Raw genomic sequence first — 18,672 nt, 5'->3', positions numbered from 1 at the left:
GGTGCTGAAAAGATGAGTCAACCACCGTCAAGACAGGTGACACCTGCCATCACTAAGGCACGGCCCACATTGTCAAGGAAGAGGCCACAGAAGCTGACAGGTGCAGGAGCGAGGGGATGCTTAGGAGAACCCAGCAAGGTGGGGTTCTTCTCTTGTGGACTTAGGGGTGCAAGACTGGGTGGCAGGGATTTACTCTAACAACAGTAGTGTTAACGGGTTATTGGGGATAAATAGCACATAATCGCTATATTGGCTTCTGTAATCGTTGCTTGGCTTTGTTGCATAAAGAACAGGACCGATGCCATGATAGGCCTAAGGTTGGGGAGTAGGTGTAAGTTTCACTTCACTTCAAAGTTTCATTTTCCTCAGAGTGATGGAGTGGGCAGGGGGCAGCAACCTTGGAGATGGGCCAATCAGGGGCACCTGCACGTCCACAATGGAATGTGGCCTACACCAGTACAAGCTATACATGGCCAAGATAAGGACTGCACAGCTTCTTGGAGACGAGTTATACGTGAGTAGGAGGGAATAAAAACAGCTCATAAGAGACTAGTGGGGTCCTTGTCAAGACTCCACTGTGATGGATGAGGCATGGACCCTCACTCGAGCTAGCAATAGTTTCTTTGCTTTTGCATTGTTGCACGTGGAACTTGTCTGTCCGTGGTTCGGGGATCTTTTGGATCTAACACTCTCTGCGCTCCATCACTCTACCTCCTGTCATATTCAGAGCTTCACCAACCATAAGAGGCAGAGCTAGCAGCCCACTTGGAGGCTTAGAGATCCAGAGACAGCTGCCAGGGTTGCCTGAGGCAAAGATGAGGGGCTGGGAGGTTTGAAGGTTCTGTGCTGCCACTGTCTCAGTGAGCTTCTGACAGGAGCCATGTTTTTATGAAGGATGGCTCAGAGGAGAGACTGAGGATTGATTTCCTGGGCTGTTCTAAAGGGATGGGCAGCGGAGAGTGGGAAGAACCTTCCAGATGAGAACAATTAACCAAATCCCAAACATCCTTCCTCCACTCAGCATGTGGTCCATTTCCTCCTTAAATACCTATTGCTGGGGGTGACGAAGTGGAGCCTCAATAGCAACAGTACCTGGAGGACAGAGGAACATTCTTTGTGTGAGAATGGTGCCACACAGCTGGGGGTGGCAGTTGGGACAGACATCAAGAACAAGTCCAGGGCCCAGCCCCATGGTCTAGCCGTTAAAGTCCTTGCCTTAAACGCACCAGGATCTCATATGGGCACTGGTTCTAATCCTGGCAGCTCTGCTTCCCATCCAGCTCCCTGCTTGTGGCCTGGAAAAGCAGTTGAAGACGGCCCAAAGCCTTGAGATCCTGCATCTGCATGGGAGACCCAGAAGAGGCTCCTGGTTCCTGGCTTCGGATTGGCTCAGCTCCGGCCATTGCATCCACCTGGGGAACAAATCACCAGACGGATGATCTTCCTCTCTATCTATCCTCTCTGTATATCTGACTTCGCAACCAAAATAAATCTTTTAAAAAAAGTCACAAGTGTATGTTTCTTAAAAAGAAAGAAAGAACGAACAAGTCCAATCACGTTCAATGAAGGACACTACCAACTGTGTCACCTTAAGAATCTTTAGAAAGCTAGTTCTGTCAAGTTAAACCACAGAACCAGCTGGAGAGTGCATAATCCGGGAGTGGCAGTGGCCTGGGAGGGAAATAGTGGGCTCCTCCTTCTTGGGTTACCACCCCCCATGGGAGGGCAGAAAAACTAGGACAGGATCTGGGGTGACTAGACAGAGATACCCAACAACATCCGTGAAGGCTGGATAGTTAGATGGAACAAGGTTTTAATACCCATTGACATGTATGAGAGCCGAATGGGATGTGGGACAGACTGGACTGGTCTGCTGCACATACTGGCAAACCAGGGTAGGGGGAAGGCCCGGTGGGGGTTACTGTGGGTTGCTCCGACTAGGCTGCAGCTTCCACTGGTTTATGTGAGGGCCGAGTATGTGCTGGGCAGAACCAGGCTGGACTGCAAATACCCATTGGTTCCAGTGAAAGTCAGGGATGGAAACAGAACCAACCCAGCACTTGCAACCACCAGGTGATCGGGGCAATGGACTGTGCCAGGCCCTGTGCTTGCTAGTACATACATGAATCTGAACACCTCAGACAAAGTTTCTTTGGGGATCTCCCCAATCGAACTGCTGGACTCAGAACCCTAACCATCAAAAGACAGAGGACAAAACAAGTCAATCAACCACCTCAGCTATATGTTGGCAATGAAAATACTGGGCAAATGGAGACTCGAAGATGGACTATGTCAATAGTGGATTCTCCAAAGACCTCATCATGCATGGAGTGGTGAGAGTGGCAGCAATTCATAACTTCAAACTATCAAAACCACTTGAGCAAGACCCACAGAGCATGCCCCACATCTGGGACCTGGGGTGGGAGGGAGACTGGGTGGGGTTGCTCCCTTAAAATCCCCTTTTACCTCAGATATATTAAGGAAACAATGTGGAACTAATTGTCTTGCCCATCTTCCTGTAGTGCTTGAACCTTTTTACCCTAATTATGTCAAGATTGTCAAAGAAACTTAATTAAAAGAATTTTTAAAAACAGAATCTTTAGAAAGAGAGCTGCTGCCTTCCCAGTGGCTGGGTCTGACTAAGAGCAGGTGAAGGACCGCTGAAGCTAGGAAAAGCACACAGAACCTCATTTCTGCCAAGTATCTCTTGCTTCCTCTCCCGCAAATGCCTGCATACACAGCTGCTCACCTTTAGCAACACAATTCAATGGTTATGGCTGCACACAACAGTCATATACAGGAGTCCAGCCCCCGGGGCAAAGGCACAGACTGCCCTGGTCCCAGGAAGCAGCCATCCTCTGGTTTATCTTGAGTCCAGTGCAGCTGATCAGTGGGGAATCCGCTGGGAGTTAGCACAAGCAGCACAAGAGCCTTTTCCAGAGGAACACTCCCCAGGATGCTTCTGAGAACAGTTAAGGGGACCCTCTTCTCTGTTTTTCTTTCCCTAGCCTTGATCCCTTTCCGTCTACTGCTTCCCCTCTTGCAACATGGGACAGTGAGAATGGAAACAAAGGAGGATGATCCTAAGAACTTGGAGGATGATTGGTTCTGGAGCGGAGGAAGCATCTAGAATGACTCCCAATCCTGTGTAGGCTCCCTGAATGTCAGTCACACACAGGAACACAAACAAAACAGAATCTTCCAAGGTGTTCCGCTGTGGTCATGTCTGAGTTTTACCACGCTAAGCTAATACATAAAGCTATTTAAACCAGACAGATGAGCGTGGAGGAAATGGAGAATGAAGGCAGGAAATGAAACAAGAAAAATAGTGAAAGAGACAAATAAAAGAGGGAAGGAGGGAGGGAGATGGGGGAAAGGAAGAGAGAATACACACGGAAGCTGGTACTTTCAGAGGAAGTGGGTAACACAAATTGAGCCACAGCTGCAAATAATTTTGCATCCCTGGCCACTAATGATCAGCAACCTCAGGCTACTAACTGTCATCTCTCACGAAAGTGAGGTCTGGTGGTCAGCAGTACATAAAGTGAAAACCAAGTACAGTCAAGTTACTCATGAAATTTCCTTAGTAAAGCACCATACAGGAAACCAGCCAGACCATCAAAAAGTCCAATTCACTCTCTTTCATACACATCATTTTTGGGTACTCTTGAGAATCTCAGAACCACAAAGACCCAACATATACGAACCCTTATCCAGTGGTTCTACAAACTCTCAATTTTCAACTGCAGAACTGCTGATATGGTCTGGAAGCTTCTGAATATGTTTTGTCCTGCTCAGGATCGATTAGCACCTAGTGTCACCCAACTATCCAGACTTTTCCCTGACCCCACACTCTCTCCCCTGTACTAATTTAGTCTTTAAAAACACTGCAAGAGCGAAGGCCCCGATTAGAGCCTGCTTTCCACACAAAATTGTTTGAGTTGGGAATAGTCCCTTGCCCTTTCTTAGCTTCAATCTCTCTATTTGTAAAAACGAAGCCAAACTAGATGAACTCTAAATAGTCAGGACATCTCTGAGATACTTAATGAAAAAGTATGTATACTTTAGGTCAACTCTCACAAGTCAGAATTGATTTTCATCCTTAGTATCCCATGTCTAGATCCTGCCTATTGCACCTGGAAATAGTCGCTAGATTTCATTCCTTCCTCTTCATTCCTCCTGCCAATCTCCCAACCCATGTCATTCTTCATCTTCTACAACAAAACTATCCTGCTTTCTCACATAAAGGAGATTTCCATAATTCCACTTTCACTCCCATCTCCCATCTCCATGCATCATCTCCCATCTCCATGCACCAAGGCAGAACTTGTAAACCTCACATTTTTTACTTTACTCTGCCAGACCTGCCAAGATCATCACTGTGATCCTGGGATGCCAAGTTCTGTACATTTGCTGTTCCCCACCTGCAAAACACATTCCACCTCTCTCCTGCTTAGAAAATTCCACCCAGGATGGGCTACAAAACCCAATATTAACAACGAGAAAGGGTACAGGTTGATTGGGCAAGGACGCCATTCCTGCCAGGACAACAGGTCAACAAAGCCAACCTGGGCCAGGGACCCATTGGTATATGCAAGATCTGCCACTGGGAGGAGACCAGATAGAGGAGCTTGGTGAATTCCTTTGTCAGCTTGCAGTCTCTGCAGGTAAGCACAAGAACCAAGACAAGGAGTAGCCCAAACCAGACCAGGTTACAGTGCGCCTACCGGCATACATGTGGCTCAGGTCAGGGGCTGGGCCAGGCCAGGCCAGTTCTTGACACCTACTGACAGATCCAAGAACCAGGATGGGGTGTCAGAGGAGCCAAGTCGGGCCGCATCTCCAGTCAGTTCACATTTGAGCCAGTACTGGGGGCTGCTGACGCACCCACTGGTGAATGCTACGGGAAGCTGAGCCATGTTAGTATGGGGGAGGTGGGTGTCAGGTCCGTGAGTCCCAGGGACATAGGGGCCCTTGGGCTTGCCAGTGAGTTGGGTAATGGATCTATGAGCCCCAGGGGTGGGGGTCCCAGAGGGGCCTGGGTCTCTTGATCCAGGTCACAGAGCCCACCTGTGTGATGGGGGCTGAGTCCATAAGCCCCAGGGGTGGGAGGTCTGGGGGTCCTGGGTCACAGGGGCCATGAGTCTACCTGTGCAGTGAGTACTATGCAGTGAGTCCTGTGCAGTGAGTCTATCTGGGCCTGTGAGCCTCAGATGGAGGTTCTGGCTTGGCCCTGGGTTTCCTGGTCCAGGTCCTAGGGCCCATCTATGTAGTGGGCATCAGGTCTGTGAACCCCAGGGGTGGGGGACTTGGAGGGGCCTGGGTCTCCTGGTCCAGGTCACTGAGCCCACCTGCATGGTTGGGGCTGGGTCTGTGAGCTCTGGGGGGTGGGGAGGTCTTGCAGGTCCTAGGTCACATGGCCTGGGGCCTTATGCCCACCTGTGTGATGAGTGCTGAACCCATAAGCCTCAGGGGTGGGGGTCTGGCCGAGCCCTGGGTCTTCAGGGCCAGGTCCTAGGGCCCATTTATGTAGTGTGTGTTGCGTTTTTGAGCCCCAGGAATGGGAGGTTCAGCAGGGCCTGGGTCTCCTGGCCCAGGTCCTTGGGCCCACCTGTGTTGGGTGCTGGATCCGTGAGCCCCAGGGGTAGGAGGCCTGGAGAGGTCCAGGTCTCCTGGTTCAGGTCACCAAGCTCACCTACGTGATGGGAGCTGGGTCCATGAGCCCCAGCAGTGGGGGTTCCAGCACGGCCCAGGTCACCTGGCTCAGGTCCATGAGCCCACCTAGAAGAACTGGTCTTCCTCACTGTAGAGGATGGAATACTGGATGACAGACGATGGTGCACATGAAGGACATGGTAGCTCACTGGGGTTGCAGAGGGCATCTGGTACCATAGCAGAGAATGGAGAACAGAACATATGGACAACTATCCCAGCCAAATGATGACAGCAAATATCTGAGTAATTGGAGACTGTAAGGTCGATGGTGTCAGCCAATGGACATTGGAAAGGAGTCCTCATCCATATATCGGTGAGATCAACAGCATTTTGAAACTGTCACATCCACTTGGGCAGGACTCTCGGAACATGCGCCATTGTGACCCTGGGTTGACATCAGGTGGCCTTTCCCCATCCTTGGATACTGGGAGAGTGGGGAGGCTGCCTATGGCCTATGCCCTTGTCTCTCCCCTCCCCTTAAAAATGGGAAGAAGATACAGAAAGCTTGGAAACAATGATCACGCCCACTTCTCTCTAACCCTAGATCCTTCCCACCCTGATCGACTATGTAAACATTACCTAAAAAAAAAAAAAAAGGAAAGAAAATAATGTTTTTAGTAAAATACCTCAGTAAACCACCCCCCCAAAAAAAACTCTACCCAACTTCCAAAAATCAAGAAAAATCCTGCCTCTTCCAAGAAAGCTCCCTATGGTATTAAGAAACAGTTTATTTATTTCAGTAACCAATATGGTGAAGATCTCTGATATTCTAATTGTTGAATAAATATTGTATCTCCTAACTGATTACAAATTCCCTCAATTAGAAAAGAAGCTTTATATAATATTTCCCCACAATGTTTTCTAAGCTAAAGAACTCAGCAAGTGCCCACAGACTGGTGTCTGGAAAGCAAAATCTTGGTTCTATCTCTGGGCCCTGACAAGACTAGGGATGCCAGAGATAGAATCAATGCCTATCCCATTCTATGTGGGTGAGAGACCTCCTTATCACAAATGCACACCTAGGGACAGGTCTGGGTACATTGGGATAGTGGCACACAGCTACCTGTAGCTCTGTTCTTAATGTCCTGATCAGTCTGGCTGCTCACAATTCCTGACAGAGATGGCAAGATAAAGGCAAGAGACAGAAGTATCAAGACCAGCAGTAATTTTCTAATATACATCTCAGTAGGGCTTCAAATTAAGCCCCATCTGATCTCAAGCTCCCACGAGGCAGGGCACCAGACAAGAGTGCCCTACCATGGCCTAGACACTTCCACAGGCTAGATCTGCAAGGACTCACAACTGAAAAGAAGCTATTCATCAACTGGGAGCTGAGCATTCCAGCGGCCTACCCCACTTTCAGATCCAGTGCCTCTGCCCCTGAACACGCTATGCCAGCACCTCCCTAATAGACAAGACTATTGTAGGTGTATTAATGGGTGCATGGTGAGAGGAGCTGCTGGGAATCAGCCATATTCCCAGAAGGTGGCATTCCTAGCTATCATAACCAAGGTACTCGTCACTACAAGCACAACCAAGCATGCCCAAACCCACCACCCTACTACTTCTGGCCTCCAGCACTTTGAAACACATCTTTGCAAAAATCCCCAGCTTTCCCACTCTCGTAATCCAACCTCTCTTTCATTTTCGTTCATTAGAATTGTTCACCCCCATCCTCTACTTCCAGACATCCACACATGCCCACACACATACATACACACCTGCACACCCTTGGACAAGGAGACTCCTTCTCTGACTCATCTTCTGCCCAGCATGTTCATGCTTCATAATGCTCTTTGGAGTCTACAGGGAGCTGATACTGCTCCTTCTGAAAGAAATGTTAAACCAGGTAAAGCCAGCCAGTGGCTTCAGGTTCCAGGGGATGCCTCTACAAACTGCTCAGAGGTCCACACAGCCACAATGGGGTGACGGCATTATGAATACCAGGAGATACATTTTCACACCTGCCTTTAAGCTTCTTTCTCACAAGACACCTGCTGTCCCCAAATATCAGTGGCAAAGACCACAAAAAAAAAAAAAAAAAAAAAAAGGAGCACTAGGTTTCTCTCCTTACCACCTCCCTTCCAGAATGGCTTCTCTCCTTACCACCTCCCTTCCAGAATGGCAGGCAGGGAGACAGGGGAACAGGGGAGCCGGTAAGCAACAGTAACGTAAAGAATCAGAAGCACTCTACCCCTGACAAGGCAGATACCTCCTTATCCCAGGATTGCAATCAAAGGCAGTGTCACCTCCAACCGCCCTGGTTCCTTCAGTGGCCAGCCTTAGTGGCCCTGTTTCAGCATTCCACATCACAGAGGCATGAAGTAACCGCACCCCACACAGCCCTGGGGGCAGAAAGTTGGGCAGAAAGGAATGCAGACAGCTTCCCAGAACTGCAGGCTAAGAAGGAAACCAAGGGCTTAGCCACAGCTTCCTGGGCCCAGAGAGGAGGCACTGGGTTCTCAGAACAAGGATTTGGGCAGCCCAGAGACTGTGAGGGTCTTCATATCTAAAAGCCCAAAGGAAGAGAACAACACTATAGTTACATGGGAAGATGCCCAGGCAGAATGAGCCTGAGCTAGCCTCCTGTGAACAGTAGCTACCCTCGAACATGGACAAGGGTCTCATAGAAGCCCAGGCAGGCCTAGAGATGTTTTTGCTTTGTTTTTAAGGATTTATTTTGTTTTTATTTGAAAGGCAGATTTACAAAGAGAAGGAGACACACACATACACATAGACATAGAGAGAGAGAATCTTTCATCAACTCCCTAAATGACCACAATGGCCAGAGTAGAGCCTATCTAAAGCTAGGAGCTAGGAGATTCTTTTGGATTTTCCACATAGGTGGAGGGTCCAAATACTTGGACCATCTTCTGTTGCTTTCCAAGTCATAAGCAGGGAGATGGATCCGAAGTGGAACAGCCACACAAAGTGGACCCACTGGTGATGCTGACTCCGCAAGTTGAGGATTAGCTTGTAAACCACCACCCCAGCCCCAAGGGATGGGGATGTTTGATTCTCTTAGCATAAGCACCAGCATTAGCTGTTTCACAAGCAGCAGCTTCATGTCTAACATGTTTGGAGAGGAAGATGGAAGCCAAGGAGGGAGCCCAACATGGGACAGGAAAACCAGGCTGAGGCACAGGGTTTCACTGGCTCCAACACTTCCTGAAGAGAACCCAACTCTATTCTCTGTCATACTGTTCAGGCCATAAAGCTTCTTCCAATCCTATGGTTAACTCTAGGTGCCCCACCCCCCAGAAGCCCCACCCCAGTTCCCAGAAACCTGTATCTAGGCAAGGCTGAGCAAGGAGCTGATCTCCCCGTAGAAGTGCTTTCTCCAATTTCTCATACAACTCATGGCCTTGTGAGATCATTCTAGGATCAGCATAGAGTAGGAGAAGAACACAGAAAGGACATTATCAGAAATTCCATCCTGATGCAGAGTAAATGTTTACATACAGGTGTCCAAAGGAAATCATAAAATAAGTTTGGCTTTAAAAGATGATTTGAATTAAAAAGTTTCATTCCAAGAAGACGGAAATTCCTACACAGATTCCAAAAACCAACCAACCAACCAAACAAACAAACAAAAACCCCCACATAGTGCTTCCCCTTTTCTCTTCTTATCCAACTCCCAGCTGGCAAATCTTACTCAGGCGTTAGCATTAACACAAAATCGACACTGACAATACACATATACATGTCTGTTCTACCCTCACAACTCTGCTCCCCCAGCCAAGGCTGCACAACTGCTTCCAAGTCCAGGTCCCTGTGGGTACAACAGGAGGTAACAGAGTTGTTTTGGGAAAGGCTTTGATTGCTGAAAGCACTGCCAGGGTGGCTTTGGACACCTTCCCACACTTAGCAAGACAACCACGCACATGGAATCTCCCCTTCCTCCATGGCACTTGTAAACCAGCTGATGTCATTCCTCTGGCAGCCAACGCCTGTCTCGCAGACCATACGATTTCACCCAGCCTCACCTCGAAGCTGCACAACAAAGGTCTGCAGCTGGCTACTCCAGCTCCTCACAGCCTGGCGCCAGGGACGCAAAGGTAAATGGCTCCCTACTTAGAACTACTAGTTTCATCCTGCCCTGTGACCACAGGTTTTACTTCCCAAAACCAGATGAAAATGCAGGCTGCTGTCATCAAAGAACAAGATCCAAGATAAACACAAGGAAAGCATCCTTGAGCAACATAGAAAGAAGGAGACAAAATTTTGCTATGGCTATATTTGTTTGGAATAACATGATACCCATTGACACCCCCAGGTTAAGAACACCTGGATAAGCGTTTCCACTCTAACAAAAAATTCTCTGTCATCTGGAACATCGTTCAATTTGGAATGCCATTCAAAAAGAGCCATTGTAGTGCCTAGCGTGATAGCCTAGAGGCTAAATCTTTGCCTAGCATTTCTGGACTCCATATGGGCATCAGTTTGTGTTCCAGCTACTTCACTTCCCATCCAGCTCCCTGCTTGTGGCCTAGAAAAGCAGTAGAGGACGACCCAAAGCCTGGGACCCTGCACCCGCATGGGAGCATGGGAGGAAAATTCTGGCTCCTGGCTTTAGATTGGCTCAGCTCCAGTCTTTGCGGCCACTTGGGGAATGAACCAATGGATGGGAGACCTTTCTAGCTCTCCTCTCTATATATATGCTTTTTCAATAAAAATGCATTTTTTAAAAAAAAGAACCATTCTATTTTCTTGAAGTGTTCTTTCTACAAGGAGATTTTGTAGTTTATACATGGAGCACTGAAACACCTTTAGTTGGCATAAATTAGCAATGTGTGTATCGTACAGGAAATGTACATGGCTTCAGACAAGAAACTCCCATTTAGGACTTACTATGGCATCACAAGAATGAATTCTTTCCTAAACAAAAATGGCAGGGGGTTAGGACGGGGGAATAATTACATTAACTCCACTAAACAGCATGTTTAAAGAATGCAATCCTGCTATAATTAAATCATGCCTTTCAAAATGAGGGAACTTTGTAAGGCTTTGAGCTCAAGTATTTCCTGAAATGACACACAGTAGGGGTAAAAAAGGAAAAGAAGCTGGGCAAGGCAGGCAGTGCACACTCCAGCATGCCTAGCTTAGAGACTCAGGCACAGCAGGAAGGATCAAGCTTTCCCAACCCAGGTTCCCTTGGGAGCACTTTTCCTCCTCTCCACAGGATGGGAAGTAGTCAGCTCCTTCCACACCAACATCATAACAAGGGCATGCAGCCTGTCTTTACCCAGCACTTTCTTACCAGTCATGTCCGTAAGCTGAGGATACTTAAAAAACAAACAAAAACACACTATCAATACTAGACATGGTAGCTGAAAGCTCAGATAAGTTCATGACTGAATAATGTGGCAAAAATACTGTTTCTATACGCTAAAATACAAAATTGCATCTCAATAAAATCAAATCTAAGAGGAAGAAGATTAAACAATTTTTACATATCTCATTCACTGTTCCAGGAAGGAGGACTGGATAATTAAGTGGGGGGTAGTTTTATGAACCTCCAAAGGCATTCTCAAGGACAAGACTGGAAGCACCGATTCTTCACACCATCTAATTCTGGCCCCAAATGTCTGACCTCCTTGGAAGCACTCTTGATGTTGTGCTTCTTGGCTATGTGATTCGGGTCAGCTTTTGCCCCCTGCTTGAGGCAGAAGAGGACAAGGAAGGTGTCTCACAAGGTAACTAAGCACAATGATCAGTAAAGAAAGGAGTTGGAAGAAGGTGGTTGAAGAGGATGTGAGTTCCTTAGAGAAAACAGAATCACTCATGATTGGTGAGAGATGCAGAAGCCAGGCAGGTTTGTGGGTAAACAGGATTAGCAGGGAAGACATATTTGGGCAATTCTCTGACCATTACCAATTGGGTTGTCTGCCAAAGACAAATCAGTTTAAGACCAAATGGGATGGGGAAATCAGCAAATGTCAGCCATAAGCTCACAACTCTTATCAAATCCCCATCAGACCAACTATCTCAACTAGATGCTGCTGGTATTCCCAATGAGTATGTCCACAGAGGCCACAGGAGATACTCATGGCCAGTTCTTTCATAGCTGGCTAGCTGGGAGAGCTTACCCACCTGAAGAAAAGCCAATAGCCTAGAGTTCTGCAGTGCTGCAGTGAGGTACACTGAATCCTCACTGATGATGATATGTGGTCAGAAGAGAATTGGGGGGCAGAGGGAGGAGGCTGGTGTAATGACTCAATTGGCTAATCGTCCACTTGCAAGTACTGGCATCACACATGGGCGTTGGTTCACATCCTGGCTGCTCCATTTCCCATCCAGCTTTCTACTTGTGGCCTGGGAAAGTTGCAGAGAATGGCCCCATGCCCTGGGACCATACCTTGTGTGGCAGACCTAAAAGAAGCTCCTGGCTCCTAGCTTCAGTTTGGCTCAACTCCAGCTGCTGCTGCCATTTGGGGAATGAATCAGCAAATGGAAGCTCTTTCTGTTTCTCCTCTCTGTAAATCTGCCTTCTTTAATAAAAATAAATAAATCTATAAAGAGAGAGAGAGGGCTTGTGAGAGTTCAGAAGCTATGAGCTGAGCACTGTGGTGAATGTCCCTGGGACTTAAGAGATAAAGAAAGGACTGTAGAAGGGCAGAGAAGGTCTACATAAGAGCCTACAGAAGCAATTTACACAGCCCTTCTCCCTGTGACTGATCTACCCAACTCCATTATCCTAGCAAGTGTCAGCAGCCTGTTGGCCTCCCAGCACTGGATATAGCAACAGTGAACACATATTCTCATCACCGCCCCCTCCTGCAGAAAACAGGCAGCTCCATACGCCTGTTTAACAAAGTTTCTACTAATTGTGCCGGGTAGAAAAAGATTTGGAGACTGTCTTCATTCAACTCATTATACTCTAGAGGAACCAATACAAACCTTTAAAAACATGTAAATGAGACTAGGTCTGCTCAGACCCAAGATTCAGAGAAGATGGGAATAAAAAAGAAATGTAGTACTACCCATCTGAACAGAGAGGAAGGCCATGGTTTGTAAGAGCCAAAGTTAAAGCAGTTTTGTTTCTTCTTCAAAGACTGCCCATCAGGAATACCAAGAGGGCTTCCTTCAGTTCTTTATCTACTCTTTATTTTCAGCTTCTTATTGAGGAGATGCCCCTAAATACTCTTCCCCCTTCCTTGCAAGTACAAAATCCTCGCACCAGCTCCAGGGCACAGGAATTGGAACTCAGCCATGTACAGAAGGAATGAACAACAAATGCAGAGGCTGGACACGTCAGCCAAACATTTAAGATTTCTGGAAGCTATGATTTCTAATGACAAAGCTCCATCCACATGATGAGGAAATGAAAGCCAGGTGAAGATCTGGGCTTAATTTCAAATATTCCTAGATTTATGAAGGAGGCGGAAGGTGGGAGGAAGAATTCTGGAAACTGAACTCACAAAATCCAAGTCTCCCACATCCCAGGGTGACAGCAAACAGGTGCAGACCCAGAGCAAGCCCAGGTCTGGGCAAGCCATTTATCTGCTGAAGTGATCCTTGTCAGAGAATTTCCATCATTTCATCACATTTTGTGTTGTTTCACATGACTGTATAGATTGGTTTTTATCAGTGTTCGGTTCATTTGAATTCCCTTCCAGTTCCACAAAGGATGACGATGATTCTTGGGCTCCTTCCTTTCTGCTCTCAGTTTGATCCAATAGGCTCACTCTTTCAGCTTTTATCTCACACCAATGCAGGCTTATTTCCTTTATCATAAAACAAGTCCCTTTTAACAAAAGGTAACTGAGACACAGAAATGTGCCTTGTGCAAGATTAGTAGCACAGCAGAGATTAGAATCCAATTCTCCAAGCTCTAGGCTAGCACTCTTCCTAACTGACCACAATATCTCCATCACAGGAGAAACATCTGCCCTGGAGCACCAAGACCAACAAGTAAAGCAGTTTATCTGATGTCTTTTTTTTTAAGCAAAACAACATAGCCAAAATGTTTGGCAGGGACTAACTAAATATTTCCTCTGTGACCTGAGCCACAGGGACAAATGTGGGAGTGGGGTAGGCACAGCACATGAGGAAGTGGGAGAGAAGACCCCTGCAAAGGCCAGCAGATGGGTGACAAAAAAGGAAATATGTGACCTTACACTGAGGTTAAGCTAGGGTAAAACCATTAGAGTTTTTAAACTATGGTTCAGATTTTAAAATAGGAATTAAGATCTAAATGTGACTCTGAATGTCATCTAAGAGGGAAAGGGTTTACAAGAAAACTTATCTTATATCTCTATGACCTTGAGGTAGAAAAAGAAGTCTTAAAGCAAGCAGAAAAAGCACTAATGGGAGAGGGGAGGAATGGATAAAAAGGACGTGGGACTAAAATTTCAGAGCAACAGAGAAGCAACAATTATCTGTAGGCCGAAGAAAGTTATTTAGAAGCAAAGTGATGCAGGAAACCATGTTTGCTCTTATCATCACAATCTGAACTCAAACCTGGCTTAGAAACAGAGCCTAGGGCCTTGCACAATGGCTCAATGGCTAAATCTTCAACTTACGGGCGCTAGGATCCCACACAGGCACTGGTTCATGTCCCAGCTCTCTACTTCCCATCCAGTTTCTCTGCCTGTGCTCTGGGAAAGCAGTTGAGGACGACCCAAAGCCTTGGAACCATGTACTCATGTGGGAGACCTGGAAGAAGCTCCTGGCTCCTGGTTTTTAGCTTTGGCCATTGCGGCCACTTGGAGAGTGAATCAGCAAATTGAAGATCTTTGTCTCTCCTCTTCTCTGTAAATTTGACTTTACAACGAAAATAAATAAATCTTTAAAAAAGAAGAAGAAAAAGAATAGAGCCTATAGGCCAAAGGTTAACTTTCAGAAAAGAGAATGAGAAGAGAGAAAGAGCATGAATGCTGTGGGCTGGCATTGGCAGCGAAGCTGAGACAGATGACTGCAGGGAGGGTCACTGGACACTCCGCCCCTCGAGGTTCACAACTCCTCTCGCCCACCTTCCATCTAGTAAGGGAAGTAAAGAACCAGTAGGAGCTTTTCACCTCAGGAGGACTGCACCATTCCCAAGGAGCCAGGACACACACTCAAAAAAATCAACAGCAACAACCAGGAAACCTAGAACCCACAACCTGCACACTTCTGTAAGCAGTCCACACACTGGGCCCTGGGGCCAAAAGACACTTCCTTTTCTTAGCAGGGAACAGTTTGGCTGATAACAAAAAACCGGCAGAGATAGGCAACTGAAAAAATTTCCCAGTGATTAGAGAACCTAGAAGGGGACTTCAGGAGGCAGCAAACTGCTTGTTGGCAGTGCACTGATCTGCTTCACGCGGCAATGTGTATGAGACAAGGAGTTAAGTCGAGAAAAGTCTGCCTGGCAGCTGCTCCCCTCCGTAGCTGGAAAAACACAGAGAAAAGGATCAAAGGAAGGAGTGATTCCCACCAAGACAGGGAGACACCCCACCCACCCACCCAAGGCCTCATTTGTAACCAGGGCAGCAAGAAGCAAAGCAATGTGAATAGGCCAAGACTGAGAAGCCGAAAGGCACCCTGCTCCCAACACTGCCCCTGGAAACGCAGGAGGCAGGGGTTCCCGTGGATAAACAGGGAGGTGAGAGGAGCTCAGGAAAGACCCAAGGTGCTTTTCAGCTCTCAGTCACGGTCACAAAGCATTCACCAAAACTCCCAGGGGCACCAAGCTTAAAGCTTCAAGTTAGGATTTTGCAGCCTGGAGGAAAATGTGACAAGACCTCCTCCCTTTCCCCACTAAAACAGGAAAAAAAAAAGTAGAGAGCAGTAGGGCAAGCCCACATGAGAGCACCTAGACCAGAGCCCCACAGTCTCCCCAAACCCCTCCCTCAGCACCAATGCAATAAACAGCTGCCAGGAGAACACAATGGGCTTTTTGTCTGCGCCTCCTCCTTTGGATTAGCCTGAACAGGGTAATTTCTTTACAAGAGCAGTGCCCCTAAACACTGGCCCAGGCATGAGGAATGTTTTTACCATCCACAGCAACTCTCTTCAATGAATCCCTGCTTGTTTCATTTTGGGGCAGTTAGGGGTCCTGAGCAGCACCTGTACCCACCTCACACAGGAAGCAGGATCTACACACAGGTTTCGCAGCCTCTTCCAGAAGCCTGCACCAGTCAACCCAGGGCTGCTCCTTTGCTTTCTTCTTGACCCAGACAGAGTGGAAAGTCTAATAACTTCTCACTCCCCCTTCTCAAACACTCACTCAGTGCCGCAGCTAATACTGCCTACATCAACATATCTGTCAAGATGGGTTCCTGAAAGAAACTGATAAAAACTAAATCAGTAAGGTATGAAAGGCTGGGCTGCCAAGCTTTCCCTGATAACAAACTACTAAGTGAAAATTCCCAAATGGACAAACCTACGCAGAAATGTAATTTGCCTTCAGTCAAAATATTTCTAAATCAAGCCAGTTTTGTAATAGATAAGTTTAAGGTCCTTTGTTGGTTGTCCTATTACCCCATTTTATTTGTTATTTTGGCTTAAAAACATCCTTTTCCTTTTTAAAAGATCTGTTTATTTGTTCACTTGCAATACACAGTGACAGAAAAAAGAGACAGGCCTTCCAAACACTCCGCAGATAGCTATACCAGACAGAGCTGGACTGGCCAAAGCCAGGAGCCAGGAACCTTATCCTGTTCTCCAAAATGGATGGCCAGGGCCCAACTACCTGGGCCATTTTCCACTGTCTTCCCAGGTATATCAGCAGGTAGCAGGATGGGAAGCAGAGGAGCCAGGACTCAAATCGGCACGCTTATGGGAAGCCAGGTCACAGGTGAAAGCTTAATCCACTGTGCCACAGGGTCTGCTGCCAAAACCTGTGTTTTGTGAAATCCCATATCCTTACAGTGTGCCACACTTCTTCCATTTTTCTGGTAGCAGATGTGTTCATTCAGGACCCGTTTCTTCCAAATCAGCACCACAGTCCAAATGCCATGGCACAATGTCTCCCTTTTCCATGAGACAGACACTCTGGCAACGCCGGGTTTCTCCTCCCCACTGATTCCTCTCTTTCACATCAGCTTCATTCCACTCCCCAAATGTCTCCAATCAACGGGTACTCTGAGTTCTTCAGAACGGTTAGCTAGATACCATGAGCTCCCTAATTCAGGCCAGAACATCCCTCGTTTTTCCATGATTTCATCCCAGGGAGGCATCACAGAGGCCTTGGAAAGGGCAGTGGAATCAGACACACAGCTCAAAACTCCCCCACCCAGGGAAGCTTCTTAGTCTCCCCAGGTTGTGATTTCCTGCTCTCTGAGATGATTCAGGAGAATTATAAAAAGTAAAGCATCAGGCTGTGAATGGCACACAGGAGGTTCTCTGGGCTGATTCCATCTCCCTTACCAGATTTACTCCTGGGGGCCCCAAAGAATTTGGCTTCACAGACACTTTTATGAAAATAGAGAGGTGTACCAAACACAACCCTTCCCACTGGGAATACACACCTAGCCATGTTCCTTACCTTACTGTGCTGGCCACACTCCCAAGACTGCCCTCAACTGCTTCCTGGGCTCTCTTAGGAGAGGCTGGGGCACGTATTTCATGCTACAAATCTTCCATTTCTCCCTCTCCAGAGCCTGCAAGAATGAATTATTAGGTGGCTTGGGGTTCTGTAAGGGCAAGGTTTTCAGTGCCATTTCGGAAAATATTAAATTGTGGAAAAACTGCTCATTCCTCGTGTTTTTGTGTGGTATCCAATCTTTGGTTTCCTTCTGGAGTTTATTCAAGCTGCTTCACACAAACACTGTGCCAGGTCTCTTGTGGGGCTAGCACTTGGCATGGCAATTAAGATACCATGTGGGCTGCCTGCATCGAATATCAGAGAGCCTGGGTTCAAGCTCTGTATCCCGTCCCAATTCCAGCTTTCTTTTAACAGACACTCTTGGTCAGCAGGTGATGGTTCAAGTACTTCAAAGTCCCAGCCTGAATTCTGGGCTCCTGGCTTTCGACTCAGCCCGGCCCCAGGTGTTGGATGTATTGTGGGAAGTGAACAAGTAGATAGCTCATTTCTCTTTGTCTTGCTCTTTCAAACCAAAAATACAATATTTTTAATATTCTGTAACACATTTATTACACCCAACATCCACATATACATGTAAACACACATCATATATAAGTTGTCTGCAAAACATTCATGGAAAGTATTACGGAAAACAAAACAATTTTAAGAACTGAAAATGTGTTTATATTAATTGAAAGGTAGATAGATCTTTGATCCACTTCATCCCTCAAATGCCCCAAAGAGCTGAAGCTGGCAATCATTCCATGGCTCCCACCTGGGTGGCACAACCCAAGTCTCTGAGCCAGCACCTGCTGTCTGACAGGGTGTGCGTTAGCAACAAGCTGGAATCAGAAGCAGGGCAAGGCCTTGAACTCTGGTCCTCCAACATGGAAAGTGGGTATCTCAAACAGTACCTCAACTGCTGTACCATTGTCTGCCCCTCAAAAAGTTCTTCATCAAAATAAATACTGCCTTTTATTTTCATCTTTCCATGAACTGTTTGAACTATACTTATATACCTACTTTTTAATGCTTTTATGACTATAGAAATGGTAACATGTTTTCTTCTTTTAAACTGAGATGTCATAGCCTTTATTAAAAGCATAATCACCTTATAAATTGGTGTTATTATTGAACATAAAATTAAATTCTATTCCAGTGCACTTATTTTTCATATTTATAGCTACATGCAACCAAGAAACTTTACCCACAGAATAATAAAAGCAATAGAAATTTTTAAAACTTGGCTGTGGCAGTTATCAGTAAACTTTTTAAAAAATATTTATTTATTTATTTATTTGAAAGGCAGAATTATGGAGAGACAACGATAAGGAGTCAGAGATCTCCCATTTGTTGGTTCACTCCCCAGCTGGCTACAATGACTAGTACTGGGCCAGGCTGACCCCAGGAGCTTCAACTGATCTCCCACGTGAGTCAGGGGCCCA

General features: G+C 46.7%; 1 protein-coding gene across 5 annotated transcripts in view; it reads right to left on the bottom strand.

Moving 5' to 3' along the window:
- Window positions 1-18,672, bottom strand: part of DENND2B (DENN domain containing 2B) — a 218,674-nt gene that overhangs the window by 125,757 nt on the left and 74,245 nt on the right. The window contains exon 3 of one of the 5 annotated variants that reach the window (XM_058663412.1): window positions 17,189-17,303. The exons of the other annotated variants lie outside the window; for them this stretch is intronic. The gene's annotated coding sequence lies outside the window, so the exon portion shown is untranslated. The remainder of the gene's footprint in view (window positions 1-17,188; window positions 17,304-18,672) is intronic. 5 annotated transcript variants of the gene reach the window in all.

This window comes from Ochotona princeps, chromosome 4, assembly GCF_030435755.1.
Source record: "Ochotona princeps isolate mOchPri1 chromosome 4, mOchPri1.hap1, whole genome shotgun sequence".
NCBI classification, from domain to species: Eukaryota; Metazoa; Chordata; class Mammalia; order Lagomorpha; family Ochotonidae; genus Ochotona; species Ochotona princeps.
Note: the sequence above shows the minus strand (reverse complement) of the source record. Positions and strands in the feature narration are given on the sequence as shown.